This window comes from Pipistrellus hanaki (assembly GCF_964339955.1).
Source record: "Pipistrellus hanaki genome assembly, chromosome: 1".
NCBI classification, from domain to species: Eukaryota; Metazoa; Chordata; class Mammalia; order Chiroptera; family Vespertilionidae; genus Pipistrellus; species Pipistrellus hanaki.
Genome location: NC_140503.1, coordinates 68,447,285 through 68,468,735, shown reverse-complemented (window position 1 = coordinate 68,468,735; position 21,451 = coordinate 68,447,285). Strand labels below are relative to the sequence as shown.

At 39.6% G+C, this 21,451-nt stretch overlaps 1 protein-coding gene across 3 annotated transcripts in view; it reads right to left on the bottom strand.

Annotated features, from left to right (window-relative positions):
- The window catches only part of RYR3 (ryanodine receptor 3), a 508,007-nt gene that overhangs the window by 383,025 nt on the left and 103,531 nt on the right, over positions 1 to 21,451 (bottom strand). The window lies entirely within an intron of this gene.

Here is a 21,451-nt window from a genome sequence, read left to right as displayed (position 1 = left end):
ACCATTTAGCTAGCCTATCCTTAAACACACATGGGGCCAAGGCTTGGAGGACTGCCTCAGTGCAGCATGAGCCTCACATGGTCATTCATCTGCTTCCTTGTTTAAATGGGTTCAAGGTAGCACTTCACACACTGAGGCTCATACTTTTTTGTATTTCCCATAACACCTTGCATGAGGTTGGACTCAATTTGTTAAAAAGAAGTGTTATAACTTGGGAATTTACAGGGACTTTGTTGTATGTGGTTTTTTAAAAAATATATATTTTATTGATTTTTTTACAGAGAGGAAGGGAGAGGAATAGAGAGTTAGAAACATCAATCAGCTGCCTCCTGCACACTCCTCAATGGGTCTGTGTCCTTGACCAGAATCGAATTTGGGATCTTTGAGTCCCCAGGCCAACGCTCTATCTACTGAGCCAAACAAGTTAGGGCCATAAGGACTTTGTTTTGAGCTCCCTATTGCTAGTTGCTCTGACATCAAACCAGACCCAGAGAGTTTGAAGCCAAGGAGCAATCTCTCACAGACCTGCCTTCTGATGCATGGTTATTATAACTGTGGTGTAAGAAAATTAATCCCAGTACATTTAGTGGTTATGAATAGAGTGGTTACGAATAGCCTTACTTGTGTAATTACAACACGCAAAAGACAACCTGTTTACAATAAGGAAAGAGCAAGCACGTAAGTTTATGGACAAGAAGGGGCTAATGAATGATAATATAATCCTATCTATCATTGTGTGTGTGTGTGCTTGCTTTCTATATATCAGCCAATGAGCTAAATGCTTCATGTGGATTATTTCAATTAATCCTCCCGATAACCCCATAGCACTGGCACTATTATCATCCCCATTTTATTTATAAGGAAAGTAGAAACTTAATGATATTGAATAACTTGTCCATGATCACACAACAATTTTATAGTTGCAGTTGATCTAGTGTTAAAAGATCTTGAATAAAGATTATAAATAGGGAATGTTCCCCATCTCATTTTATGTGATTAAAAGCACTTAAGGAGAATAGGGGAAAATCAAAGACTACTCTCATTAATGAGTATAAATTTAAAAAATGACAAAATAATGGCAAGCTCAATCCAATAAAGAAAAAAGATATTATGTCATAATGTAATTGAGCATATTCCAGGGATTTTAAAATTGAGTATATAAATATACTTTCTGATGTTTCACCAATCACATTAATGGAATAAAATAGAATAATCATATGATGATCTTTACAGATGCAAGAAAAGCACTGGAATACACACACACACACACACACACACACACACACACACACACAACCTCTACCAAACTAGGAAGTAAAGGGAACTTGCTTAAGTCATATTCAATGATAAAACATTGGAAGGCCTGACTGGTGTGTCTCAGTAGTTGAGCATTGACCCATGAACCAAGTGGTCACGGGTTTTGATTCCCCATCAGGCCACATGCCCGGATTGCGGGCTTGATCCCCAGTAGGGATACATATAAAAAGCAGCCATTTGGTATTTCTCATAGATGTTTCTATTTCCCTCTTCCTTCCTCTCTCTCTAAAAAATTAATTAAAACTTATTAAAAACATTGGAAGAAATCTTCTTAAAGATTAAAAGAAGTCAAGTATAACCACTATCATTAGTACTATTCAAAATTGCACTGTGCGATGTGGCGAAGAAAAAACTTGTCCTTATTTACAGTCTATATAATTTCTTGCATAGAAATCCCAAGTGAGTTCAAAGACAAATAAATATATTGAGAATTTACAAGGCTTCTGGTTCTAAGATCAACATCCAAAACAGCAGTAAAGGATCACAAAACAAAGTTTTTGTTTTGTTTTTTTAAATGCCCAGATTTAAATAACAACAATAGCAATAATGCATAAACAAGGAAAATATGATACCAATTACAGGACTTATTTTTATTTTTTATCATAGTGAACTTCAAACTAATAGAAATCCTTACCTCTTGGCTCTTAAATCAATATTGGTCCATCCCCTTTCCTTTCTACTTCAATTCCACGAAACCCATAAAAACATTCTAATGTTTGACGTTCATCCTTTTGTGTGAATTCTCATAAGGTGTAGATTACAGTTTTATATGCATGTATATTTACCTGACATAAATGGTAATGTGCTATTGATTCCATTCTTTCATTTACTTATTATACTTTAAAATCTAAAAATTTCAGGAGAAAATCACAACCTTTATTGAAGTTAAAGAAGACCAGAATAAAGAACCATGATTAAAGGTACAAAGATATATTTAAGATGTCAATTATCCTGAAATTAATCTAAAAAGTCAGCATAACACAACAAAAATACCCAGTGTTTGTGTTTAACTTGAGAAATTGATTCTAAAAATTATATGGAAGATAAAAGGAGCAAGAATAGCAAAGACATTTGAAAGAAGAATAGTAGGGAATAAGGAAGGGACATTTGTCCATGTACAACACACTTTTAAAGTTATAGTAAGGTAATGTGGTGTTGGGGCAAAAATAAGTATACAGACCAGTGAAAAAATGTAGCTCAGAAACAGGCCACTGTGGTTGGCACTTTAAGTTGACTCACTCAATACTTGGTATTATTTATTAGGATTTAGATAGATATCTACATGTAACAAACCCTAAATAGAAGCAAGAGAATAACAAATACAAAGTTTTGGTCAGAGGTTACCTCTGAGGAAGGAGAGATTCAATTAGGGAGAGACATACAGGTATTGATAATATTTTGCTGCATTAGCTGAATAGTAAGTATATGGGATTTTAAAATCTTTATTCTTTGTACCTTACATATGGATAATATAAGTTTTATCTGCATAAAATAATTCATAAAATTGCCACGATTTCACACAAAACTCTATTTCCAAAACGTTGCTGTGAAGTTGGTCAATGTACTGTATTACAGAGAAGAGATAGATTTAGAGGCATGGAAATATGGTGAAGAATAAATAGATCCAACAGAGTTCTACAACCTTCTAGAGACAGTATACTTTCAAATATTTATTTTTTTAAATTGATTTCAGAGAGAAAAGGAGAGGGAGAGAGAGATAGAAACATCAATGATAAAAGAGAATCATTGATTGACTGTCTCCTGCATGACTCCTACTGGGGATCAAGCCTGTAACCCAGGCATGTGCCCTGACCAGGAATCAAACAGTAACCTTCTGGTTCTGAGGCCAATGCTCAACCACTGAGTCACACAGGCTGGGCTACTTTTAAATCTTGAAGTGTGCAGATGGCATAAAGCTCTTGCAGCTAATAAAAACTGCTAAGTACTGCAACCACCAGGACATTGGAGGTAATCTACAAAGCAAACACCAAAGGCTGTAACTGGCAAGCAATCAACAAATAAGCAAACAACTTGTGTATTTCACCGAGGGCAAGCAAGCACCAGTCAATATTTACTGAAAATATAATCCATATTTTACAGTTTGCCTGATGAGCTTTCTCTCTGGCACAAGTTAGAAAGGACAACTTGATGACCACATAAACTATTTTTAATGACAGTGACCTCCTGTGCTATTGTCTAAAAAAGAGGTCAACCTGCCGAAACCGGTTTGGCTCAGTGGATAGAGCGTGGGCCTGCGGACTGAAAGGTCCCGGGTTTGATTCCGGCCAAGGGCATGTACATTGGTTGCTAGCACATCCCCGGTGGGGGGTGTGCAGGAGGCAGCTGGTCAATGATTCTCTCTCATCGATGTTTCTGGCTCTCTATCCCTCTCCCTTTCTCTCTGTAAAAAAATCAATAAAATATATTAATTTTTAAAAAAGTAAAATAAAAAAAATAAAAAAGTGGTCAACCAGTTGTCAACTGCCATCAGAAAAGATACAAAATATTTTCCTATGATTTTGGAGAACAAATCCTTCTGCACTTGGAACCTTATGTGCAGTTCAAATTGGAACAGTTCAAATTGTTGCACTGTAAGAAAATGTAACCGAGCTGATAAAGATTTAATAATATTAAGTATAGTAATCAAAGAGCTGAAGTTGTGTCCATCAGGTCACACTAAAATTCAAGAGTTTGCAAATTTGTAAGGTGAGATTTGAAAAGAAATGTAAATGAAATGTATCAATGTATTCAAAGGTATGGACAAGGCCTCTCAAAACTTGAGAGAAGGAAGAGGAAACTGCTATAACTGGAAGTCTAAAATGTACTAACTACTTTTTTTACCCTTTGTTCATACCTCTATTACTGCATTCATTTTTACAGATTAATCTTTTGTAGTGTCCTGTAATCTCTTTGAGAGTAGTATTACTTCTTTTTCATCTTTTATGTCCAGCATAGAGTACCTGACAAGTTTTTGAGCACCTGGTATATACTAATTAAATGAGATAATGAATGAGCAAAATAGATTTATGTAAATCTATTATACAAATGGTATAATAATGAATAAAGAGTTTTAGGAGACATGCCTAACTGCTGACACTAATCATATATAATAAAAGTGTAATATGCAAATCAACCGAATTATGGAATGACCAGTAGGTGGGGGGAGGGGGAAAGGGGGCAGAGAGCAGGTGGCACCAGGCCAACCAAGGTGTGTGCCAGCGAGCAGAGGGAAGGGATGACAGGGGAAGTGGCAGTGACCAGTGGTGGTGGAGGGGCAATGCAGGGGCAGGGGGCTCGGGGCCGCACCTGCCTGGAGGGAGGCAGGCAGCAGCGGTGGGGTGATGGGGGTGGCACCTTCCCCTGATCAGCCCGCCTGTTTGCCTCCCACAGAGGGAGGTCAGACTGTGGTTTAGACCCGCTCCCCCTGGACATCCCCTGAGAGCTCGAGGACTGTGAGAGAGTGCAGGCCAGGCTGAGGAACCCCTCTCCCCGAGTGCACGAATTTTCATGCACTGAGCCTCTAGTGTAAAAATGTCACGCAAGGATGCTCTTATGAAAGAACAGAGAGACAGAAAGCTGAGCAGTGTAGGGACTTGGATCCAGTCCAGGTAGCAGTATTATGCTCGCACACACTGACAGAAGGCACATACCTGACTATATCCAATGTAAGATGCATCTCTCTGCTACAGACAGCAATAATTTAGAAGCCCATTTAATCTTTCTCCAGTGTGTTTGCTTGAGTCAAGGACTAATGAAGGAAAAAGTCAATATAGGTTTTGGGCAATGGACACCCTGGGTTAAAGGGTTGATCAATACACTAATTTGAGGCAGCAAACATGACTGGCATTATTTCCAGACTATCCAACTAGATTAATTTAGGCCAAAGAGTTGGAGTCTATTGATTTTTCTATCCTCACTTCATATAAGCCAGACATTGATAAAACCAATTCATTCAATTAGAATTATTGGGGCTAGATGTATTCACATCTGGTGGGATGCAAGTGGTTCCCATAGTTAAAAATTGATGAGTAAGATGGGTGACTTTATCTCAAGACTAGTTCCACAGTCACCTGAGAAGCTGACGTAAATGCAGCATTGTTGCAAAGCTCAGGAATGGGAATCTGAACTGACAAGAAGTTTCACAGCCCAGAGGAAAGGAAAAGTGTTAGAACAGCAATTTTTCTCAAACAAATGATCCAGCTACAGGATTAAGGCTGGCAGGTTAAATGTCGATGTGCTATTTTCAAAACTATGTTTATATAGTCCTTTGGGCTCCTTAGATATCAAGCTCCTCTCCCTTTCAACGTAAAGCAGATATTTGGCTTTTTTCCTGCTGTGCTTGTCATCTTTTCACATTGGCACCTATGATTTTATGATCCTCACAAGTTCCTATTCATGGCACTCATCTTGGCTTTCTCTAAAAAGCTCACTCAGCTATGAGAGAACATGCACTTATTTTTATTTGGAAGTGCATAATTAGTAATTGTGAGGCACCTGTAAGTTAAACAAGAGCCATCGGTTATATAATAGTATTTTGCAAGTAGTCAAATCTGAAATAAGTCCTGGGAAAGGACCATGAGTGATGGTAACCCACTGACTTAGCAGTAGAAATAATCCGTATTTTCAATAAGTCAAGTTGTTATCTGAAACTAAAGATCTGGTGCATGAAATTTGTGCATGGGGTGGTGGTCTTTTAGCCCAACCTGCACCTTCTCTAATCTGGGACCCCTCAAAGGATGTTTGACTGCCCATTTAGGTCCGATCCCACTGGGGTCAGACATCCCTTTCATCATCTAGGACTGCTTGCTTCCAACCATTTGACTGCCTGATTGCCCCTAACCACTTCTGCCTGCCAGTCTGATCACACCATAACCACTCCCCTGCCAGCCTGATTGCCCCTAACTCCCCTCCCCTCCTGGCCTGGTCACCCCAAATTGTCCTCCCCTGGAGGCCTGGTAGCCCCCAACTGCCCACCCCTGCTGCCCCCCCCCAACTACCCTCCCTTGCCAGCCTGGTCACAAACAACAGTCCTCCCTGCTACCCATCTTGTGGCAGCCATGGGGGAGGCCATCTTGTGTGTTGGAGTGATGGTCAATTAGCAAATTACTCTTTTATTAGATAGGATATGTTAGCATACCAATTGATGATGCAACCTCCCCACTCCCAAGCCCCACAAGCTACCCAGTCCCAAAAGGGGCAATGCTCTTCTTTTTTGTTTTAAGCTTAAATTAAATCAGTTATGACACACATTTATTTGTCTTCTTGGCGCTTCAGAAAAAGTTAAATCCTCTATGATCATCCTCCATTCTTGTCTCCTCTCTCTCTTTTCAGAGGTAAGAATTAGATTTGTCTCCTTCCAGACACACCTATAGACACATACACTCATATCTATGTGTGTTTGTATATAAATGCAGCAATAGGAATGATATGGTATCTCATAAAACTCATATATATGCCAACTTTCCCCCCCTACTCAGTGATTTTCTGTGTTGAGCTTGGACAGATCTAACCCATTCCCTTTAATTGCTTCATAGTTCGTTTCCTGTGGTATGGAAATACCTCTGTTAGTTGTCAGTGGACATGCTTATGCTTACCCCCTGCTGGATATACTGTAGTAGAAACGGTGGGTTGAATAGAAACTTCCAAGTCACCTTCTAATATGGCTGTGCTGATTTATACTTCCACATTCTCATTTATCCTTGATATTCTCAGTATTTTTATTTAGGACGCTGCACTTCGACCCACTCTTTTTTTGGGTCCCTGAGTTTAGTCATTTTCCTGGGCAGGGATAGGGAAGGCAGCTTTTATAAAAAAAAAGAGATAAGAAAGCAATTTAGAGGCTGCCAGCAGTCGATGAGCTTAAGCAATCAAATCTTGCAAAACAAACACATACTCTCCTCTTCCCCAGTTTCCCCTGATGTTGGCTGGAAATCTCACTCATCCACTTGCACACATGCCTCTCTCATTTCAGACCAACTCCAGGTAAACCCAGCTTGAAGGCCTCGTGTGCTCTGGAGACCCTCTGGCTAAAGGTATCTGGAGACCCTCTGGCTAAAGGTATCATAGAAAACAAAGAAACATCTTTATCCCAATGATACTATTTTTCTTTGCTAAAGAAACACTAATAATGGCCCATCTTTTGAAAAGAAATCTTTTTTATGCCATACAATATTTAACAGAGCACTGCCTTTCCAAAAGCCTGGGATCGGGCCTAAACCTGTTTGCGGTCAGACATCCCTCTCGAAATCTGGAACCACTGGCTTCTAACTGCTCACCTGCCTGCCTGTCTGATCGCCCCTAACCATTTTGACTTGCTGGTCTGACCACCCCTAACTGCTCCCCTGATGCCTGATAACTCCTAACCACTTTTGCTTTGGCCCTCGCCACAGTGGCTTTGTGCGGAAGGACATCTGGATGGATGTCTGAAAGACATTTGGTCTAAATAACATATTAACATTTTATTCGTATAGATTATACAACCTAAGCTTTAAGGTAGAATTGCATTAGTAGAAATGAAGAGATACTTCATTTAAAAATGTATATTGGTTTGACATGATTCAAATCCACTTGTTTATGACAAAAATCAACTCTTTAAGAATAGGATTGATTGCCTTAGCAAGTTTGGCTCAGTGGCTAGAGATTCAGCTTGCGGGCTGAAGAATTCCAGGTTTGATTCTGGTCAAGGACACATGCCTGAGTTGCGGGCTTGATCCCCAGTAGGGCACATGCAGGAGGCAGCTGATCAATGATTCTCTCTCATCATTGATGTTTTTATCTCTCTCCCTCTCCCTTCCTCTCTGAAATCAATAAAAATATATTTAAAAAAATAAAAGGTTAAGATTGCTTTGCTATCAAAGCCAAGTAAAGTGTGTCATTTGTTGTCCCTGATGAAGTCTGAGCAGCTCAGTTGCTAAGCGACTTCACTGGGTTCTTTTCAAATAAAATCTGTGGAGAAGCAGTTATGCCCACCATGCATTTAGGCTATAAAGAATGAAAGTTGGGGAGGGCAGAGTGCTTCTAGGGTAGGAGACAGTGAGGGTCAGCAGCTGGGAAACAGGGAAGACATGGGATTGCCCAGTGTCTGGAAGCACCAGAGGATATGGGATATGCAAATCTGCTGAGGGCGGGGTCAGGCCCTGTGCTTGGAGAGGTTAGGTCTGGAGGGATGGAAGGGGTGCAGTTCTGGGGATCCCCTTCCTGTGAGGCTCCTCCTCTGCCCCTTGACCCCCTAACCTGTCCATTTGGATAAAGTGGGTGGGAAGCAGGTACGCAATGCCTGGGCGGGATACCCCTCAGTCCCAGATCTTTCCCAAAACGCAGGGGAGCGGTGTTTGTATTGGTTTATTTGATTCTCCTTATATGTTAAAGGGGGTAGCAGGGGGGTGTCTGCCAGACATGGTTTCCTTCTGCTTTCTCTCCATAGATGCAAGTGATGCTTTTTCCCTTCCTTCCCCGCTGCCCCTAGCCAACGTGCATGAGATCGCCAGGGACGAAACTGGGGCCCCTGTCGTATTGCGTGGAGATTGCACTCCATAGGAACCTGCCTGATCCAGAGAGGGTTGGGGTCATTCACTGTGGGAAAGGCTCGATTTAAAAGAAACTGTTGCTTAGATAGGTGTTGGCTGAGCCGTTTGTGGAGGGTTTATCATCCCTTCTGGCTGTTTCCTTGGTAACCACAAACTCAAGATAGAAAAATTGGGGGGCTTCCCCCAGGCCAGGGGGCCTCTCGGACAGGCAGTGCGGCAGGCCTGTGCATGCCTCGGCCGGGGGGCCACCCTTGGCAGGGCTGCGTGGAGGCCCTCTTGGTGATGGCAGTCCCTGCCCACCCGCTCCTGCTGTGCATGCCTCCTGCTGACCTGCCATGATGTTATGGCATCCTGGCTAATTTGCATATTCCTCTATTATTATATAAGATTACTATATAGGATAGTATTAGAAGTCCTAGCCATAATAATTAGGCAAAAAAAAAATACAATAAAAGAAGGAAAGAAAACATGTAAGTCAGAAAGGAAGTGGTAAAACTGTCTTTGAAGATGATATTATCTTATATATAAAAAATCCTAAAGACTCCATAATATTATTATAACAAAAAAATTCAGTTAAATTTCAGGATACAAAGTCAATATAAAAAAATCAATTATTTTTCTATACAATAATAACAAACTATTAAAAAAAGAAATTAAGAAAATAATCCTATTTATAACTGCATCAAAAAAAATATTCCTATCAGCAGATGAGTAGATTAAAAAATTGTGGTACATCTACACAATGGAATACTATGCTACTGTAAAAAGGAAGGAAATCCTACCATTTGCAACAACATGGATGGAGCTGTAGAGCATTATGCTAAGCGAAATAAGCCAGTCAGAGAAAGGTAAATATCACATGATCTCACTCATTTATGGATTATAATGAACAATATAAACTGATGAACAGAAACAGATCTAGAGACGGAGAAACATCGATCAGATGCTCAAATCTCAGAGGGAAGGTAGTGGAGGGAGGAGGTGAAGGGAAGAGATCAACCAAAGGACCTGCATGCATGCATATAAGCATAACCAATGGACACAAACACCAGGGGGGTGAGGGCATGAACGGGAGTGGTGTGGACAATGGTGAGGATAAGGACACATATGTATTACCTTAATCAAAGAAAAAATAAAGAACAACATTTCTAAACTTTAATAAAAGTGTCTAAATAAACTTTTTTCAAACACTTTTATTTTTTTAATTTAAAAAACTTTTTACTTTCAATTTTAGTTGACATAATGTTGTATTATATTCAAGTGTACAACATAGTGATTAGACCTTTATATAACATGAACTGATCACCTCAGTGAGTCTAGTATGCATCTGATTCTATGCATAGTTGTTACAATATTATTGACCATATTTTTTATCCTGTATTTTATATTCCCATGACATTTTTTTAAGGTAGGAATAAATTTAACCATGAAGGTAAAAGACATGTATACTAAACACTGTAAGATTGATGAAATTGAATATGACACAAGTAAATGGAAAGATATGCCATACTTGTTGATAATAAAATATTGATATTGTTAAAATATCCATACCACCCAAAGCAATATTCAAATCCATGTAATTCCTACATGACACCAATAACATTTTTCACAGAAACAGATCAAATAACCCTTAAGCTTTCATGGAACCAGTAAAGGCCTCCAATAGCCTATGCAATTCTTAGAAAGAAGAACAAAACTGGAGACATCCTGGCTCCCTGATTTCAAAATATACTACAAGGCATTGGTAATCAAAATAGTATGGTGTGGTCATAAAAATACCAAAAAAAATATCAATAGGACAGAATAGAGAGCCCATAAATAAACCTATACATATTTGGTCAATTAATTTATGACAAAAATGCCAAGATATACAATGGGGAAAGGACAGCCTCTTTGATAAATGTTGAAAAAACTGTACATTCACATGCAAAAGAATAAAACTGGATCACTATCTTAGATCTTACACAATCATTAATTCAAAATAAAGACTTGAACTCAAGACCTGAAACCATAAAATTCCTGGAAGAAAAGCTTGGCAATAAGCTCCTTGACATGGTTTTGTTGATAAGTTTTTGGATTTGGTATCAAAAGCCAAGGCAACAAAAACAAAAATAAATAAGTGAAATTACATTTTACTAAAAAGCTTCTGCCCAGCAAAGGTAACACTCAACAAAATAAAAAGGCAACCTACTCAATGAGAGAATATTTACAAACATATGTGACAAGTTATTAATATTCAAAATATATAAAGAACTCATTTGCAAAGGAGATACCACTTTATCCTATTAAAGTGATTATTACCAAAAAGAAATAATGGTGAAAGATGTGGTGAAAAGGTAATCCTTGTATACTGTTGGTGGGAGTATAAATTGGTGTAGTGACTATGGTAAACACGGAGGTTACTTTAAAAAATTAAGAATAAAACTATAATATGATCCAGCAATTCCATTTCTGGAAATTTATCCAAAGAAAATGAAAATGCTAACTCAAAAAGGTATCTGAACCTCTTGTTCATTGCTATATTATTTATTATAGCCAAGACATGGAAATAATCTAAGTGGCTATTGATAAATGAATAGATTAAACAAATGTGATACACACAGAAACATAGCTACACACAATAGAATGAAATTCATCCATAAAAAGAATGAAATTTTGCCATTTTCAATAACATGAGGGCATTATGCTAAGAGAAATAAATCAACCAGAGAAAAAAATACCATATGATTTCACTTATAAGTAGAATTAAAAAAAATAATAAAGTAAATAAAAACACAAACTCATATATAGAAAACATCATGGTTGTCAGAGTTGGGCAGTGGTGGGCAAAACAGGAGAAGCTGGTCAATGGATACAAACTTCCAGTTCTAAAATAAATGTCATGGGATGTAATGATGCAGCATGGTGACTACAGTTAATAATATTGTATTGGGTATTTGAAAGTTGCTAAGAATGTAGATCTTAAAATTTCTGATCACAAGAATAAAAATTTTATAGTCATCTGTGGTAACGGATGTTAATTAGATTTATTGTGGTGACCACTTTGCAAAATGTAGACATATCTAATCACTAGAGGCCCGGTGCACAAAATTCAGGCAAGGGGCTCAGCCCTTGCAGCCTGGCTGACTCGGCCAGCCTTCACAGTCCTGACCTGCCCTCAAAGCCCTGGCTGGCCCTTGTAGCCGCAGCTGCCTCGGCTGGCCCTCTCAGCTTCTCGAAGCCCCGGTTCATCTGGAAGATGATCCAATCGTTCTGCTATTTGGTCTAATTAACATATTAGCTCTTTATAATATAGGATAATGTTTTATACATGAAACTAATATAATTTTATATAGTAAAGGTCTAATATGTTAAGTGTCTGGTTATCTGGTTGGCTGTTCAACCAATCAAAGCGCAATATGCTAATGATATGCTAAGGCTATTCAACCGCTCACTATGATGTGCAATGACCACCAGGGGACAGACACTCCAACTGGTAGGTCAGCTTGCAGCTGGGGTCCAGCTGATCAGGAATGAGTGATCCCACACCCTGTGTCTGGCCCTCTCACAGTTCCTCTCCAGCTGGCCAACTTCTTGTGTTCCTCCCCGGCCCCAATCTTGCGCTGGTGGGGTCCTTTGGCCTGGCCTGCACCCTTTCATAATCCAAGGTATGATGTCAGAGAGCTGGTTTCAGCCCACCAGTGGAAAGAACGGTCACTATGATGCACACTGACCATCAGGAGGCAGATGCTCAAAGCAGGAGCTGCCCCCTGGTGGTCAGTGCGCTCCTACAAGTGGGGGAGCTGCTAAGCCAAAAGCCGGGTTCATGGCTTGAGATCCCAGCAGTGGAGCTTCTGCCTCCACAGCAGTCGTGACCCACAGGTTGAGAACCGCTGTCAGGGTCGCTTAAGACCATTGGAAAACACAGATATTTACATTATGATTCATAACAGTAGCAAAATTACAGTTATGAAATAGCAACAAAAATAATTTTATTGTTGGGGGTCACCATAACACGAGGAACTGTATTAAAGGGTTGCGGCATTAGAAAGGTTGAAAACCACTGCCTTAGAGGGTTATTGAAAGGGTTGAATACAATTAGAGGTTTGTAAAAGCATTTAACAAACCATGTAACTCTTGTATAGTTTTTGTAACTATGAAACTGCCTTTAGTACAAAAATATTACTCTTACTTCTAAATGGATGGCAAGGTACCACTTCAAGGGCAATAATTTTTAATAACTAGATAAAAACAACAAAAAACACATGGAATAATGAGTGCTTGTAGCCTACTATCTTTCAAACTCAGGAACAATTCTCACTTCCAAGGCTGGATCCAACCTCATCTCAAATCTGAAAGCAGAGCTGAAACACATCAAGGACAGCAGTGGACGCCCACCATCGCCACATTTTCATAAAAACAAAGAAAACTTTCAACTAAGCAATTTCAAAGTTTTGAAATCATAGTATTTTCAAGTGCTAATTCAGTCATTGACATTGACTTTATTATTCTCTTTTGCCTTAATTATCAAGAAGTGCAGAACTAAGTTTTATGCCTCGCTTTGAAGAGAATGCTTAGCTTCTGCTTTTTGTTAGAACTTTTTTCCTGACTCACATCTCTTCCCCCTTTTATTAATGTCTTTTCAGAAGTATGCTACTGATTTTGTAGCTCTTATTATAAGACAAGAGAGTCAGGAAGGATGTTGTAAAAAAATGAAGGAACATATACACACATTTTCTTTAAATATATAAAGTGACAAAATTATGAGTTCAACCTAATAGAAAAACTTCAGGCTACAGAGTCAGCATTAGAGAACTCATTGGAGATTATAGACAAAGCAGGGTGAGCTTGTTGAGTGTTTATTTCTGAATTACTACCTATTGTGAACTCCCTCTTGACTTGTAAACAGCAGGATTTTTCTTGTCTCTCTAGTTTCAGATTTCACGAGAAAATGAAGAGCCGAGTCAGGACTACAAGTGGTTCCATCTGCCCACTATTTTGGAAATAAAATAATGCCACGAGGAATCAGAATTTCCAAGTACCTCTCAAAAAAATGGTAGAGACTACAATTTCTCCTAGATTTTACATTCTCAGAGTCATGATGTGAGCAAGAAAATTTATCTTGAGAGGGCTCATTAACAGGAGGATCTTATAAAATTCTATGTCTCCTTAGGGAGACTATTAAGTGACTTACACAAACTGAGTGTTCAATAATATTGTTGAATAAATAAAACAATGTCAAGAGTAATAGCAGCAAATAATATTTCCCCTTGGTTCACCTTTAAGGCATCTGTCCTGATGACTACATGACCACATGAAAACACAGATAAGTATAAAGACACAGAAACCGTATTTCCAAGTCTGAGCAACCATGTCAAGCTAGAGAACACAGGGAGAAAGAAAGGCTTGTTTCTGTAAAAGACTTGGTAAAGTAATTTCCATATTCATATCCTGATCCAGCCCCTACAGTAGGCATGATATACAGTAAATAGGTATGATAAATGAGATCTATCAGAGAAGGCTGTCCAAAGCAAAAGCACCCCTGGACAATCACTGTAACAGAGATAAGTGAGCCATGACCCACCCAGCATTCCAGATAGGGCATCCATAGGCTTGAGAATCAAGATACATTATTTAAATGCGGTTCAATCAGGCAGAGGGAAGAGCAGGCACTGGTCTCTGGTCACATGAATGTGCTGGTCTATAGCAGCCAGTGGCTCAGAGGGCTGAGGCGAAGGAGTGAGGCAGCAGAAAAGGCTTTCAACCCAGGCTCTCAAAGGGCCTTTTATGAACTGCCAAGCAATTTGAACTTTGTTTGGGGAAAATAGAAATACCAAGTAGTTCAAGCAAAGGAGATCTATCATCATGATTTTAGAAAGGTAAGTGCAGGCTGCATAACAGGCCACAAATTAACAATTACTGACATGCTTTATGTGCCAAGCAAAGTACCAAGAGCTCATCATGCAGTGTCCTCACAACAGGCCAATCAAGTAGATACCATGGTTTTCCCATTCTGTAGGCAAGGACATAGAGTTAATGAGATTAAATGACTTGTCCAACTTATCACAGCAGTGTGGCAGAGCTAGGACTCAGAGCAGGGTCTGATTCTGATGCTTGTGCTCATACAAGTAAAAGGAGAGAAGACCACAAATAGGATCTCCAGCCCAGAGATGAGGAGGGTCTGAACCAGGACAAGGAAAGTGGGGCTGTATAGCTTGATATATTGCAATAGCCAGGAGCTTCCGTTCTAGCAAATTGATCCTGAATGCTTCAGAAGGAATTTCAAAACAAATGATTCTCTAAAAAATTTGAAAGAATACTCCAACTACAAGCCTTAGCTTAGACACACAGTCTACAATCAAGTATTTTCTATGGCAAAAGCAGAAACACTTGTCTTAAGAAGCCTCATGAACAAAAATGTCTTCAAAGGTTGGTATTACTCACTAGAAAACATCTTTGCATATCCTAATTAGTGAGCACACAACCACAATGAAATTGTACTCACATCCAGTAGGATGGCTATAATAGTAAAAGAAAACTGCAACAGAAAATGAAAATAAGTGTTGGCCAGGATGTGAACAAATTAGAACTACCATACACTGTCAGTGGAAGTGTAGAGTGGTTCAGCCACTGTGGAAAATGTTTTTGTGGTTACTCAAAAAGTTAAACATAGGATTATCATATCTCCTAGAAATCCCACTTCTAGATACATATGCAAGAGAACTAAAAACAGAGATTCAAGCAGATATGTTTAGGCCAATGTTCACTGCAGCATTATTCACAATAGTCAAAAGAGAGAAACAACTCAAACATCTACCAACAGATTACTGTATAAACATAGAATGTGTTTTATACATACAATGGAATAGTATTCAGTTAAAAAAAGAAATAAAATTCTACAACATGGTGAAACTTGAAAAAAACAATTCAGACACAAAAGGATAAATATTGTCTGATTGCATTTAGAATAGGTATATTCATAGACAAAGAAAGAAGATTAGAAGTTACCAAGGCATGGGAGTTGGGGATGGGGAGTTATTGCATAATGGTTAGAGTTTCTAATGGTTTGGGGGCATAGAAAGTTTTGGAAATTGATAGTGCCAACCACTGCACAATATTGTGAAACTACTTATGTCATTAAATTGTACACTTTAAAATAGTTAAAATGATGCCTCACTGTCGATTTAATTTGAATCTCTCTGATGATTAGTGACTGAGCATTTTTTCATATGCCTCTTGGCCATCTGTATGTTGACTTTAAAGTGGCGTCTATTTAGATCCTTTGCCCATTTTTTAATTGGGTATTTGTTTCCTTATATATTTTGGATATTGACCCCTTATCAGATGAATCATTGGCTAATATGTTCTCCCATACAGTAGGTTCCCTTTTTATTTTGTTGATGGCTTCTTTTGCTGTGCAGAAGCTTTTTATTTTGATGTAGTTACATTTGTTTATTTTCTCCTTAGAATCCCTTGCCATAGGAGATGTATTGGCAAACATATTGCTACCAGAGATGTCTGAGATTTTCCTGCCTATATTGGCTTCTATCCCTCACACCTGTCAAATGGCTACCATCAACAAATCAACAAATGACAAGTACTGACAAGGATGTGGAGAAAAAGGAACCTTAATATATTGCTGGTGGAAATGCATATTGGTGCAGCCATTATAGAAAACAATATGGAACTACCATTTGATCCAGTGATCCCACTTCTATGTATATATCCTAAGAAACCCAAAACACAAATTAGAAAGAATATAAGCATCCCTATATTCATAGCAGCACAATTTATAATAGATAAGATTTGGAAACATCCAAGTGTCCATCAGTGGATGAGTGGCTATAAAAGTCGTGGTATGTTTATACCATGGAATACTATACAGCAGTAAAAAAGAATCTCTTACCTTTTGGGACAGCATGGAGGGATAGTAAACATTTGACAATTTATGAGTTAAAGTCCCCTAAGAACCCTTGGCCTAGTTGGCCAGGAACCACCACTAAAGATGTGATCATTGAATTTCTATCTCCCCTATGCTACTCTGGTCCTGCTAAGTAGATCTTATTGCCGGATACTCTGCAAAACAGAGAATTAAACATGCACATAAAAATCTCATTCTTGCTCTTCTTCAGAGCTTTTTGTTATCAATAAGCCAAGGAGAAGCCTGAGCCATTGCTCCAATGTGGCAGCCTGGCTCCTGCCAAGCACTTGAAAATGACTGTGTCCTGGGTCTTGTCTCCTGGAGGTGCCACCTGACACTGCAGCAGGTGCCTTGTTAGTCTTCAGAGGCATCCCCAAAAGAAAGAAGCTGGACTCTGTTGTGATTGTCCCTAGGGGCCAACCTGAGAAGGTTACCAAAAGGTCATGCCACATTTCATCAGAACTTCACAGTGGCTCCTAAGGTGCTCATTTCAGAAGGACATGGCTTGGCCTAGTCCTAAGGCTCATAAATCCAGGGTCAAAGAAGGCTCCCATAGGTCCTTCAACAAGTCCAATTCATAACTCCTTACTCACATGCTCCCCATCTCTCACTCTGAGGCCAGACGCATGTTGTAGCTGATGCCACAGCAAGAAAAGACGGTGAGATGCATAGGAGGGTTGAAGCCCTAGGGTTTTAACTCTGGCTCCTTAACTTAATCCCATGTGGGAACCCGGCACTGTTATTCACTGCTAAGTCTCTGCATTCCCAGTTTAACTCAGCAAACAGATACATGAAAAGCTGGCCCTCAAAAGAGCACTGCTAACAACTGACCATTACAAACATTAAGGGCCAGAAGCTTGAACTTGACTAATTACTGGGATGGATTCATGAGCCTGGCTCTTCCAAATCTGAGGCCCCGGGGCTGTTCTCACTATAGGCTGGGCTGGATTCTTCTTGCATTGCTTCCATTTTATTTTATCCATTTTAACTCTCTGTGGAGTTCTAGAGACTTGAAGCAACAAGGAGACAACAGCTCAGTGTGGGTCCCTGGGAGACTGAGGGCTGCGGCCAAACCACAAAAGCAATATTAGAGAAAACACTCTTGACTTTAAGTCAAAAGACTTTAAATTGCCTTTTTTTCAAGAATAGGTTCGGTTTATTCCATGGTTAAATAAAAATAAAGATAACACTGTTCACTCGGGGGTGATATAAAAAATGATGGTAATTCAATGACTCGGATGTTTCTGAGTCCTTTTACGTTGTGGCTGCTTTGTGCTTATTGTACCAAGGAAAACACTTTCACAGTCTCATGGGTTTGAAATGAGATCTCCTTCTCATGTTGGTCTGTTGTTTTTAATTTAATTTATTGAATTCCAAGCATAAACTTCGAGATACTAGCAATTCTGAGAAATGTAATGGGCCGAGCCAGATTACTGAAGGATTGAAAAACCAGGTGAAAGTGGACACCAATTTACATTATCCTTGTGCCCCTCCCTGTACTGGGCATGAACCCTTCCCCTCTCATAATTAAAGTGCTTGATTTAATGAAGCTCCTTTTTCATAGGACAACTTTCTTGACACATAATTTACATTCCATAAAAGTCACCCTTTCCACCTGTACAATTCAGTGGCTTCAGTGAGTTCACAAAATGTGTGCAATTTTCACAACCATCTAGTCTTAGAACATTTTCATCACCTCGAAAAGAAATGTCAGGCCCATTAGCAGTCAGTCCCCTTTATACTAGTCCCTGGCAACCACTAATTTTTATTTATTGATTTTAAGAGACAGAGAAACAGACCAAGAATTGATTTGTTGCTCCACTTATCTATACATTCATTTGTTTATTCTTGTATGTGCTCTGACCAGGATTGAACCAGCAACCTTGGTCTCTGGAGACAATACTCTAATCAACTGGGTTACCTGGTTAGGGCTTCTCCACAGGCTTTAATTCTTCTGTGGAAGACTTAGATCTTTATCTCTAGCCTAGATCTCTCACAACAGTCCTCTGGTCCATATATTCCTGGTTTTTTGGGCATCTCTTCTTGAATTTATCATAGATAATTTAAAGTTAAAAGGTATCTAAAATTTAGCATATTGTCTCCTATTATCCCTCAAAGCCACCACCTCTTCTTCCAGTGTTCCTTACCTCACCATTTACCTGGGTTTCAGAATCAGAAACCTGACATCACTCTTGAAGTCTTCCTCCTTTGCCTTTTGCCTCCACATCCAGTTATCACCAAGCCCAATCACATCTTCCCAAAGTCATCCAGATTACTTTTATTCTCAATGCCGTTTTCCTAGTCTAGGCCTTGACTTTTAATCTGGAGTGTGAACCAACTCCAACTTGCCTTTAGCCTTGTCTCCTTTCAGCCTAACATTGGCCCCAGAGTGACTAACTCAAAACAGCCCTGGTTAGATAAACTCCTGTGCCCAGGGCCCTTCCACGTACCTGACACAGCCTGCAAAGTCTTACAGCATCTGCTCTCTGCTTCTTTCTCTAGTCTCAACAATACCTCTCTCAACTCTAAAATTCAGACCTAAGTGTCTCCTCTAATTCACTAGGCTTTTTCTTATCTCCAGACCTGTGTTCTGGATAGAATGAATAACAAGTGAAGTCCTCTTCTCAACCTCTCCAAACGCTTTCCCCTTTTTGACCTGACTAACCTATTCAGGTCTCACTCAGTCATCTTTTCAAGGCAATTCTCCCTAACTAAACACCACTCCCAATAAATGATTAGAGGCACATCTTTTTTGTTCCCATGATACCTGTACTGCTGCCACTATAGCATTTTTCATATAATTTGAATCACCTGTTTACTTGCTTCTGTTTCCCACCAGTCTGAGGTCTGTGAGGGCAGGGGGAGTGTCTGTTCTTCCCCACGAATCCTCAGTCTCTAGCACAACACAGGTGCTTTCTACCACTCTTAGAACAGCAGCTTGCCATCTGCCACATACAGGCGATGGGCCTGCTTGGATTCCATTTTACCAACAGTGGGTGCTGAGCCAGGATATTTTTGCTTTTTTATTTTTTCTATCTGGGCATATTTCATCCTGGGCCCTAACAGAAGCAAACAGATCCCTTTCTGATATGGTAGGCAAAGAACTAGGCAAACAACTCGAACATTGGTTCGATTTTTAAAATTTCATTTCTTTCTGTTTCTGAAGGAAAGGAACAAGAACATACTGCATCTCTGAGACCTTATTTTCATGCTCCACCTGTCCCTGACCTGCTTTGCTAAAACTATTTTGTGCTTTAACTCTCTCTTGTGCAAAATGAGGACGATAAAATCTACCTTGTCAGGATGTTGCAAGAACAAATAAGAAGAGATATGAAGGTTTCTTAACTCCGAAAAGCGTGGCCTACAAAAAAGCCAACAGATTTGCCTTGCACTTGTAGGCCATTATAAAAATATTAGCCAAACTTGAATGCCTATACAAGTAACATTACACATAGAATGCATTATGCTTTGCTGGGGCATGTACACAGGGCCCTGGGGTTGAGAGCCCCAGGCCATCTGAGCACCTTCCCCTGACACTCTCTCTGACTCTTCTGTCTCTGGGTTGCTTGGCTACATGTAGGGAGAAAATCAAATTTTCTTTTTCAGTTTTGTTGGATGAGTAACACATCCTTTTCTTCTATTCAACCCTCCCCGCAACTCAAATTCTTGAGAACGAGGCTGGGTTCTCCAGAGGAGAAAATGTGATTGGGGTAACACATTAAGGGCTGCTGTGGGACACCACCTATTGTCTGATAAATTCATAATTATAGGTTGCATCTCCGCTCCCTCAGAGGCACCATAACAGTCTCAGTTTTTAATTCTGCTGGTGGAGAGAAAGACGTTAAATCATTTAAGAGACCAGCTGTGTTGTACTTCAGCTGCAAAATACGAACGTTCTCAAGTATGCTTGGCATATATTCTGAGCCGAAGCACACGCTGCTTATGCAGGCAAAACGTCCTTGTACTGCAGATGCCCAGGGAAGTGACTGGGGACTGTATGAACACGCGGCCCAGTGACACCAGCTCCCTCTTGACAAGCACATGCTGTGTCACACTTTCCTTCTGTTTCACATCTTGTCAGTAGGCACCAATGCAACTTGGAAACATCCACCACAACTTTCCGGGATGAAAAGGAGTCTTAGCAACAATCAGGTCTAATGCCTAAGTTTTGTAGGTAGATAATAATAATAAAGCCCAGAAAGTATGAGCATCTAGTGGTCATAATTGTCAGGGAAAGGCACTATTTTCCATTAAGTTTGATAGAGCCCTTCACCAGAAAGATACTTTATTTCCTTACAACTTTTCAAACGAAAGTCCAAAGGAAATCACATCGATTTTTTTTTTTAAACAGGGAGGGAGGAGAAGCTGTGTTTGTGATGAAAGACAAGAGAGTCCAATATCCGACTGATTGCTTTGTGGCAGTGAGCCTACCTCCAATAACCAATACTAACGTTCCTACTTGAAATGGATTCCCAGCCCCTTCCAGGAAAGCCCACAGCAAGCAGACACAGGACTGAAGCCTCTAAGATGCTTGTTGCAAGTGGAAGAATGTCATGTCAAGTGTGATGTGCTCCTGTTACCAAAAGAGATAAAGCAGGTTTCTGGAACCACAGTGGCTCTTTCAAATTTGACTTCTTTACCTAATTCTTGATTCCTAATGTGTGCCCATGACTCCTTGGAAACCTTCCCCTGCTAATTTCTCCCTTGC